Source organism: Labrus bergylta, chromosome 13 (genome assembly GCF_963930695.1).
Source record: "Labrus bergylta chromosome 13, fLabBer1.1, whole genome shotgun sequence".
Classification (NCBI taxonomy): domain Eukaryota; kingdom Metazoa; phylum Chordata; class Actinopteri; order Labriformes; family Labridae; genus Labrus; species Labrus bergylta.
In genome coordinates, this window is record NC_089207.1 from 8317953 (window position 1) to 8327952 (window position 10000).

The 10000-nt window shown below is 36.3% G+C and overlaps 6 non-coding genes across 6 annotated transcripts; all 6 read left to right on the plus strand.

Moving 5' to 3' along the window:
- The first annotated feature begins 1328 nt into the window (after nt 1-1328).
- On the plus strand, nt 1329-1447 carry LOC136182269 (5S ribosomal RNA). Its single transcript, XR_010668587.1, has one exon. It is a non-coding gene; the product is annotated as a 5S ribosomal RNA (ribosomal RNA).
- A 1417-nt stretch (nt 1448-2864) lies between these two features.
- LOC136181706 (5S ribosomal RNA) lies at nt 2865-2983 on the plus strand. The gene has a single exon (XR_010668053.1). It is a non-coding gene; the product is annotated as a 5S ribosomal RNA (ribosomal RNA).
- Nucleotides 2984-4406: 1423 nt separating this feature from the next.
- On the plus strand, nt 4407-4525 carry LOC136182271 (5S ribosomal RNA). Its single transcript, XR_010668589.1, has one exon. It is a non-coding gene; the product is annotated as a 5S ribosomal RNA (ribosomal RNA).
- Nucleotides 4526-5942: 1417 nt separating this feature from the next.
- Nucleotides 5943-6061, plus strand: LOC136181707 (5S ribosomal RNA). The gene has a single exon (XR_010668054.1). It is a non-coding gene; the product is annotated as a 5S ribosomal RNA (ribosomal RNA).
- Nucleotides 6062-7484: 1423 nt separating this feature from the next.
- On the plus strand, nt 7485-7603 carry LOC136182272 (5S ribosomal RNA). Its single transcript, XR_010668590.1, has one exon. It is a non-coding gene; the product is annotated as a 5S ribosomal RNA (ribosomal RNA).
- Nucleotides 7604-9020: 1417 nt separating this feature from the next.
- Nucleotides 9021-9139, plus strand: LOC136182273 (5S ribosomal RNA). The gene has a single exon (XR_010668591.1). It is a non-coding gene; the product is annotated as a 5S ribosomal RNA (ribosomal RNA).
- The last annotated feature ends 861 nt before the right edge of the window (nt 9140-10000 follow it).

A 10000-nucleotide genomic window follows, 5' to 3' on the forward strand; every position in this document is an offset into this window, starting at 1 on the left:
ATTTGGCAGTCTGTCCTCTCTTTTTTTTTTGTTGTTGCAATTTTCATCAATGTTTTCAGTGAGTATTAATACATATTACGCTCTCTGGAGGCTGTTTTCAAAGTTCAGTTTTACATTCAAAAAGTACATGTAGCCTACTTACGTAAGGACTACTGCATTAACATATTTTAATTACTTGTACTTAGGTTACTCTTTACTTCCCCACAACACTCTGGTAGCCATATTATACATTTGATTCAACTGGAAATATTCACCATCATTATAAATGTTTTCACATCAATAATAAACATTTACACCAAATCAGGAATTATTATAAATGATTACTATTAAGATTGAATTTAAAAAAAACCTGCAAACAAGTGATGCTTACTTATCAATCAATATTTTTTCAGAATCAATTGACGATTTTTCAGAAGTTGACCATTTTGCATCGTCACTTTTACTGTGGATTTATTAAGGTTTTCAATACTGCAAACTTGTGAACAGTGAACAGCAGAAATAAGTTTAAATGTTGCATTAAGGCACACAAGATTTAGGATTATTATAGTAGCCTAAGCAGTGATTGATTAAGATATAAGGGACAACTCGAAATTATGTTTTTATCACCACTTACTTGTTTTGAGGTAATCTTGAATGACAAATGAATAAATCAGCCATTGCAATGTTTCATGTAGAAATCATAACCCTGTGGGGCATACATATTTGATCCCCTCACATTCTCCATTGTAACTAATCATTAAAAAAAACAATCCTCCATTAGGAATCACAAAGGAACACTTACTAATTATATGAAAATTCATAATTATTACAATCAGTCCCTATATATGCTATAGATGATCCCCAATCAAAATTCAGTGTAAGCTACTTTGTAGGAAAGTAGAAGCAATGATAGACAAATAAAAAAAGAACTGCAGTGCATAGCAGGAGGTTACAGCGCCCCCTGCTGGCTGAAGCAGGTATTAAAAGCTTACAGCACCTGGGATTCCCAGGCGGTCTCCCATCCAAGTACTAACCAGGCCAGTTTTGAAAGAGGGAAGTTAATCTTCACGGAATCGGTTTGTTCAATGTGTTTATCAGACGTTTGAACGTTCAGTTTGCCCGCAAGTCGTGAAACAAGTCTTAAAAACAAGCTGCAAGTCTTTAGTTAACTCCCAGCGTCAAAGTATTGCTGAATCTAGTAAGATTAAGTGTAAGTCTATCCATAGGCCCACACGTTTGAGTAGAAAAGTAATAAAATCAACTAGGTCATAGTCACTTGCTCTAATTTTGGCGAGGTGTTACTTTAAACCTAAGTATGTATAAATAACCCTTTAACAACCTGTTCATTCGCTTACGGCCATACCACCCTGAACACGCCCGATCTCGTCCGATCTCGGAAGCTAAGCAGGGTCGGGCCTGGTTAGTACTTGGATGGGAGACCGCCTGGGAATACCAGGTGCTGTAAGCTTTTAATACCTCCTTTAGCCAGAAGAGGGCGCTGTTGCCTCACTAGTGGAGAAAGGACTGAGAGAAACAGGCCAGTGGAAAATGAAACATGATTTTATTTGGCAGTCTGTCCTCTTTTTTTTTGTTGCAATTTTCATCAATGTTTTCAGTGAGTATTAATACATATTACGCTCTCTGGAGGCTGTTTTCAAAGTTCAGTTTTACATTCAAAAAGTACATGTAGCCTACTTACGTAAGGACTACTGCATTAACATATTTTAATTACTTGTACTTAGGTTACTCTTTACTTCCCCACAACACTCTGGTAGCCATATTATACATTTGATTCAACTGGAAATATTCACCATCATTATAAATGTTTTCACATCAATAATAAACATTTACACCAAATCAGGAATTATTATAAATGATTACTATTAAGATTGAATTTAAAAAAAACCTGCAAACAAGTGATGCTTACTTATCAATCAATATTTTTTCAGAATCAATTGACGATTTTTCAGAAGTTGACCATTTTGCATCGTCACTTTTACTGTGGATTTATTAAGGTTTTCAATACTGCAAACTTGTGAACAGTGAACAGCAGAAATAAGTTTAAATGTTGCATTAAGGCACACAAGATTTAGGATTATTATAGTAGCCTAAGCAGTGATTGATTAAGATATAAGGGACAACTCGAAATTATGTTTTTATCACCACTTACTTGTTTTGAGGTAATCTTGAATGACAAATGAATAAATCAGCCATTGCAATGTTTCATGTAGAAATCATAACCCTGTGGGGCATACATATTTGATCCCCTCACATTCTCCATTGTAACTAATCATTAAAAAAAACAATCCTCCATTAGGAATCACAAAGGAACACTTACTAATTATATGAAAATTCATAATTATTACAATCAGTCCCTATATATGCTATAGATGATCCCCAATCAAAATTCAGTGTAAGCTACTTTGTAGGAAAGTAGAAGCAATGATAGACAAATAAAAAAAGAACTGCAGTGCATAGCAGGAGGTTACAGCGCCCCCTGCTGGCTGAAGCAGGTATTAAAAGCTTACAGCACCTGGGATTCCCAGGCGGTCTCCCATCCAAGTACTAACCAGGCCAGTTTTGAAAGAGGGAAGTTAATCTTCACGGAATCGGTTTGTTCAATGTGTTTATCAGACGTTTGAACGTTCAGTTTGCCCGCAAGTCGTGAAACAAGTCTTAAAAACAAGCTGCAAGTCTTTAGTTAACTCCCAGCGTCAAAGTATTGCTGAATCTAGTAAGATTAAGTGTAAGTCTATCCATAGGCCCACACGTTTGAGTAGAAAAGTAATAAAATCAACTAGGTCATAGTCACTTGCTCTAATTTTGGCGAGGTGTTACTTTAAACCTAAGTATGTATAAATAACCCTTTAACAACCTGTTCATTCGCTTAAGGCCATACCACCCTGAACACGCCCGATCTCGTCCGATCTCGGAAGCTAAGCAGGGTCGGGCCTGGTTAGTACTTGGATGGGAGACCGCCTGGGAATACCAGGTGCTGTAAGCTTTTAATACCTCCTTTAGCCAGAAGAGGGCGCTGTTGCCTCACTAGTGGAGAAAGGACTGAGAGAAACAGGCCAGTGGAAAATGAAACATGATTTTATTTGGCAGTCTGTCCTCTCTTTTTTTTTTGTTGTTGCAATTTTCATCAATGTTTTCAGTGAGTATTAATACATATTACGCTCTCTGGAGGCTGTTTTCAAAGTTCAGTTTTACATTCAAAAAGTACATGTAGCCTACTTACGTAAGGACTACTGCATTAACATATTTTAATTACTTGTACTTAGGTTACTCTTTACTTCCCCACAACACTCTGGTAGCCATATTATACATTTGATTCAACTGGAAATATTCACCATCATTATAAATGTTTTCACATCAATAATAAACATTTACACCAAATCAGGAATTATTATAAATGATTACTATTAAGATTGAATTTAAAAAAAACCTGCAAACAAGTGATGCTTACTTATCAATCAATATTTTTTCAGAATCAATTGACGATTTTTCAGAAGTTGACCATTTTGCATCGTCACTTTTACTGTGGATTTATTAAGGTTTTCAATACTGCAAACTTGTGAACAGTGAACAGCAGAAATAAGTTTAAATGTTGCATTAAGGCACACAAGATTTAGGATTATTATAGTAGCCTAAGCAGTGATTGATTAAGATATAAGGGACAACTCGAAATTATGTTTTTATCACCACTTACTTGTTTTGAGGTAATCTTGAATGACAAATGAATAAATCAGCCATTGCAATGTTTCATGTAGAAATCATAACCCTGTGGGGCATACATATTTGATCCCCTCACATTCTCCATTGTAACTAATCATTAAAAAAAACAATCCTCCATTAGGAATCACAAAGGAACACTTACTAATTATATGAAAATTCATAATTATTACAATCAGTCCCTATATATGCTATAGATGATCCCCAATCAAAATTCAGTGTAAGCTACTTTGTAGGAAAGTAGAAGCAATGATAGACAAATAAAAAAAGAACTGCAGTGCATAGCAGGAGGTTACAGCGCCCCCTGCTGGCTGAAGCAGGTATTAAAAGCTTACAGCACCTGGGATTCCCAGGCGGTCTCCCATCCAAGTACTAACCAGGCCAGTTTTGAAAGAGGGAAGTTAATCTTCACGGAATCGGTTTGTTCAATGTGTTTATCAGACGTTTGAACGTTCAGTTTGCCCGCAAGTCGTGAAACAAGTCTTAAAAACAAGCTGCAAGTCTTTAGTTAACTCCCAGCGTCAAAGTATTGCTGAATCTAGTAAGATTAAGTGTAAGTCTATCCATAGGCCCACACGTTTGAGTAGAAAAGTAATAAAATCAACTAGGTCATAGTCACTTGCTCTAATTTTGGCGAGGTGTTACTTTAAACCTAAGTATGTATAAATAACCCTTTAACAACCTGTTCATTCGCTTACGGCCATACCACCCTGAACACGCCCGATCTCGTCCGATCTCGGAAGCTAAGCAGGGTCGGGCCTGGTTAGTACTTGGATGGGAGACCGCCTGGGAATACCAGGTGCTGTAAGCTTTTAATACCTCCTTTAGCCAGAAGAGGGCGCTGTTGCCTCACTAGTGGAGAAAGGACTGAGAGAAACAGGCCAGTGGAAAATGAAACATGATTTTATTTGGCAGTCTGTCCTCTTTTTTTTTGTTGCAATTTTCATCAATGTTTTCAGTGAGTATTAATACATATTACGCTCTCTGGAGGCTGTTTTCAAAGTTCAGTTTTACATTCAAAAAGTACATGTAGCCTACTTACGTAAGGACTACTGCATTAACATATTTTAATTACTTGTACTTAGGTTACTCTTTACTTCCCCACAACACTCTGGTAGCCATATTATACATTTGATTCAACTGGAAATATTCACCATCATTATAAATGTTTTCACATCAATAATAAACATTTACACCAAATCAGGAATTATTATAAATGATTACTATTAAGATTGAATTTAAAAAAAACCTGCAAACAAGTGATGCTTACTTATCAATCAATATTTTTTCAGAATCAATTGACGATTTTTCAGAAGTTGACCATTTTGCATCGTCACTTTTACTGTGGATTTATTAAGGTTTTCAATACTGCAAACTTGTGAACAGTGAACAGCAGAAATAAGTTTAAATGTTGCATTAAGGCACACAAGATTTAGGATTATTATAGTAGCCTAAGCAGTGATTGATTAAGATATAAGGGACAACTCGAAATTATGTTTTTATCACCACTTACTTGTTTTGAGGTAATCTTGAATGACAAATGAATAAATCAGCCATTGCAATGTTTCATGTAGAAATCATAACCCTGTGGGGCATACATATTTGATCCCCTCACATTCTCCATTGTAACTAATCATTAAAAAAAACAATCCTCCATTAGGAATCACAAAGGAACACTTACTAATTATATGAAAATTCATAATTATTACAATCAGTCCCTATATATGCTATAGATGATCCCCAATCAAAATTCAGTGTAAGCTACTTTGTAGGAAAGTAGAAGCAATGATAGACAAATAAAAAAAGAACTGCAGTGCATAGCAGGAGGTTACAGCGCCCCCTGCTGGCTGAAGCAGGTATTAAAAGCTTACAGCACCTGGGATTCCCAGGCGGTCTCCCATCCAAGTACTAACCAGGCCAGTTTTGAAAGAGGGAAGTTAATCTTCACGGAATCGGTTTGTTCAATGTGTTTATCAGACGTTTGAACGTTCAGTTTGCCCGCAAGTCGTGAAACAAGTCTTAAAAACAAGCTGCAAGTCTTTAGTTAACTCCCAGCGTCAAAGTATTGCTGAATCTAGTAAGATTAAGTGTAAGTCTATCCATAGGCCCACACGTTTGAGTAGAAAAGTAATAAAATCAACTAGGTCATAGTCACTTGCTCTAATTTTGGCGAGGTGTTACTTTAAACCTAAGTATGTATAAATAACCCTTTAACAACCTGTTCATTCGCTTAAGGCCATACCACCCTGAACACGCCCGATCTCGTCCGATCTCGGAAGCTAAGCAGGGTCGGGCCTGGTTAGTACTTGGATGGGAGACCGCCTGGGAATACCAGGTGCTGTAAGCTTTTAATACCTCCTTTAGCCAGAAGAGGGCGCTGTTGCCTCACTAGTGGAGAAAGGACTGAGAGAAACAGGCCAGTGGAAAATGAAACATGATTTTATTTGGCAGTCTGTCCTCTCTTTTTTTTTTGTTGTTGCAATTTTCATCAATGTTTTCAGTGAGTATTAATACATATTACGCTCTCTGGAGGCTGTTTTCAAAGTTCAGTTTTACATTCAAAAAGTACATGTAGCCTACTTACGTAAGGACTACTGCATTAACATATTTTAATTACTTGTACTTAGGTTACTCTTTACTTCCCCACAACACTCTGGTAGCCATATTATACATTTGATTCAACTGGAAATATTCACCATCATTATAAATGTTTTCACATCAATAATAAACATTTACACCAAATCAGGAATTATTATAAATGATTACTATTAAGATTGAATTTAAAAAAAACCTGCAAACAAGTGATGCTTACTTATCAATCAATATTTTTTCAGAATCAATTGACGATTTTTCAGAAGTTGACCATTTTGCATCGTCACTTTTACTGTGGATTTATTAAGGTTTTCAATACTGCAAACTTGTGAACAGTGAACAGCAGAAATAAGTTTAAATGTTGCATTAAGGCACACAAGATTTAGGATTATTATAGTAGCCTAAGCAGTGATTGATTAAGATATAAGGGACAACTCGAAATTATGTTTTTATCACCACTTACTTGTTTTGAGGTAATCTTGAATGACAAATGAATAAATCAGCCATTGCAATGTTTCATGTAGAAATCATAACCCTGTGGGGCATACATATTTGATCCCCTCACATTCTCCATTGTAACTAATCATTAAAAAAAACAATCCTCCATTAGGAATCACAAAGGAACACTTACTAATTATATGAAAATTCATAATTATTACAATCAGTCCCTATATATGCTATAGATGATCCCCAATCAAAATTCAGTGTAAGCTACTTTGTAGGAAAGTAGAAGCAATGATAGACAAATAAAAAAAGAACTGCAGTGCATAGCAGGAGGTTACAGCGCCCCCTGCTGGCTGAAGCAGGTATTAAAAGCTTACAGCACCTGGGATTCCCAGGCGGTCTCCCATCCAAGTACTAACCAGGCCAGTTTTGAAAGAGGGAAGTTAATCTTCACGGAATCGGTTTGTTCAATGTGTTTATCAGACGTTTGAACGTTCAGTTTGCCCGCAAGTCGTGAAACAAGTCTTAAAAACAAGCTGCAAGTCTTTAGTTAACTCCCAGCGTCAAAGTATTGCTGAATCTAGTAAGATTAAGTGTAAGTCTATCCATAGGCCCACACGTTTGAGTAGAAAAGTAATAAAATCAACTAGGTCATAGTCACTTGCTCTAATTTTGGCGAGGTGTTACTTTAAACCTAAGTATGTATAAATAACCCTTTAACAACCTGTTCATTCGCTTACGGCCATACCACCCTGAACACGCCCGATCTCGTCCGATCTCGGAAGCTAAGCAGGGTCGGGCCTGGTTAGTACTTGGATGGGAGACCGCCTGGGAATACCAGGTGCTGTAAGCTTTTAATACCTCCTTTAGCCAGAAGAGGGCGCTGTTGCCTCACTAGTGGAGAAAGGACTGAGAGAAACAGGCCAGTGGAAAATGAAACATGATTTTATTTGGCAGTCTGTCCTCTTTTTTTTTGTTGCAATTTTCATCAATGTTTTCAGTGAGTATTAATACATATTACGCTCTCTGGAGGCTGTTTTCAAAGTTCAGTTTTACATTCAAAAAGTACATGTAGCCTACTTACGTAAGGACTACTGCATTAACATATTTTAATTACTTGTACTTAGGTTACTCTTTACTTCCCCACAACACTCTGGTAGCCATATTATACATTTGATTCAACTGGAAATATTCACCATCATTATAAATGTTTTCACATCAATAATAAACATTTACACCAAATCAGGAATTATTATAAATGATTACTATTAAGATTGAATTTAAAAAAAACCTGCAAACAAGTGATGCTTACTTATCAATCAATATTTTTTCAGAATCAATTGACGATTTTTCAGAAGTTGACCATTTTGCATCGTCACTTTTACTGTGGATTTATTAAGGTTTTCAATACTGCAAACTTGTGAACAGTGAACAGCAGAAATAAGTTTAAATGTTGCATTAAGGCACACAAGATTTAGGATTATTATAGTAGCCTAAGCAGTGATTGATTAAGATATAAGGGACAACTCGAAATTATGTTTTTATCACCACTTACTTGTTTTGAGGTAATCTTGAATGACAAATGAATAAATCAGCCATTGCAATGTTTCATGTAGAAATCATAACCCTGTGGGGCATACATATTTGATCCCCTCACATTCTCCATTGTAACTAATCATTAAAAAAAACAATCCTCCATTAGGAATCACAAAGGAACACTTACTAATTATATGAAAATTCATAATTATTACAATCAGTCCCTATATATGCTATAGATGATCCCCAATCAAAATTCAGTGTAAGCTACTTTGTAGGAAAGTAGAAGCAATGATAGACAAATAAAAAAAGAACTGCAGTGCATAGCAGGAGGTTACAGCGCCCCCTGCTGGCTGAAGCAGGTATTAAAAGCTTACAGCACCTGGGATTCCCAGGCGGTCTCCCATCCAAGTACTAACCAGGCCAGTTTTGAAAGAGGGAAGTTAATCTTCACGGAATCGGTTTGTTCAATGTGTTTATCAGACGTTTGAACGTTCAGTTTGCCCGCAAGTCGTGAAACAAGTCTTAAAAACAAGCTGCAAGTCTTTAGTTAACTCCCAGCGTCAAAGTATTGCTGAATCTAGTAAGATTAAGTGTAAGTCTATCCATAGGCCCACACGTTTGAGTAGAAAAGTAATAAAATCAACTAGGTCATAGTCACTTGCTCTAATTTTGGCGAGGTGTTACTTTAAACCTAAGTATGTATAAATAACCCTTTAACAACCTGTTCATTCGCTTACGGCCATACCACCCTGAACACGCCCGATCTCGTCCGATCTCGGAAGCTAAGCAGGGTCGGGCCTGGTTAGTACTTGGATGGGAGACCGCCTGGGAATACCAGGTGCTGTAAGCTTTTAATACCTCCTTTAGCCAGAAGAGGGCGCTGTTGCCTCACTAGTGGAGAAAGGACTGAGAGAAACAGGCCAGTGGAAAATGAAACATGATTTTATTTGGCAGTCTGTCCTCTTTTTTTTTGTTGCAATTTTCATCAATGTTTTCAGTGAGTATTAATACATATTACGCTCTCTGGAGGCTGTTTTCAAAGTTCAGTTTTACATTCAAAAAGTACATGTAGCCTACTTACGTAAGGACTACTGCATTAACATATTTTAATTACTTGTACTTAGGTTACTCTTTACTTCCCCACAACACTCTGGTAGCCATATTATACATTTGATTCAACTGGAAATATTCACCATCATTATAAATGTTTTCACATCAATAATAAACATTTACACCAAATCAGGAATTATTATAAATGATTACTATTAAGATTGAATTTAAAAAAAACCTGCAAACAAGTGATGCTTACTTATCAATCAATATTTTTTCAGAATCAATTGACGATTTTTCAGAAGTTGACCATTTTGCATCGTCACTTTTACTGTGGATTTATTAAGGTTTTCAATACTGCAAACTTGTGAACAGTGAACAGCAGAAATAAGTTTAAATGTTGCATTAAGGCACACAAGATTTAGGATTATTATAGTAGCCTAAGCAGTGATTGATTAAGATATAAGGGACAACTCGAAATTATGTTTTTATCACCACTTACTTGTTTTGAGGTAATCTTGAATGACAAATGAATAAATCAGCCATTGCAATGTTTCATGTAGAAATCATAACCCTGTGGGGCATACATATTTGATCCCCTCACATTCTCCATTGTAACTAATCATTAAAAAAAACAATCCTCCATTAGGAATCACAAAGG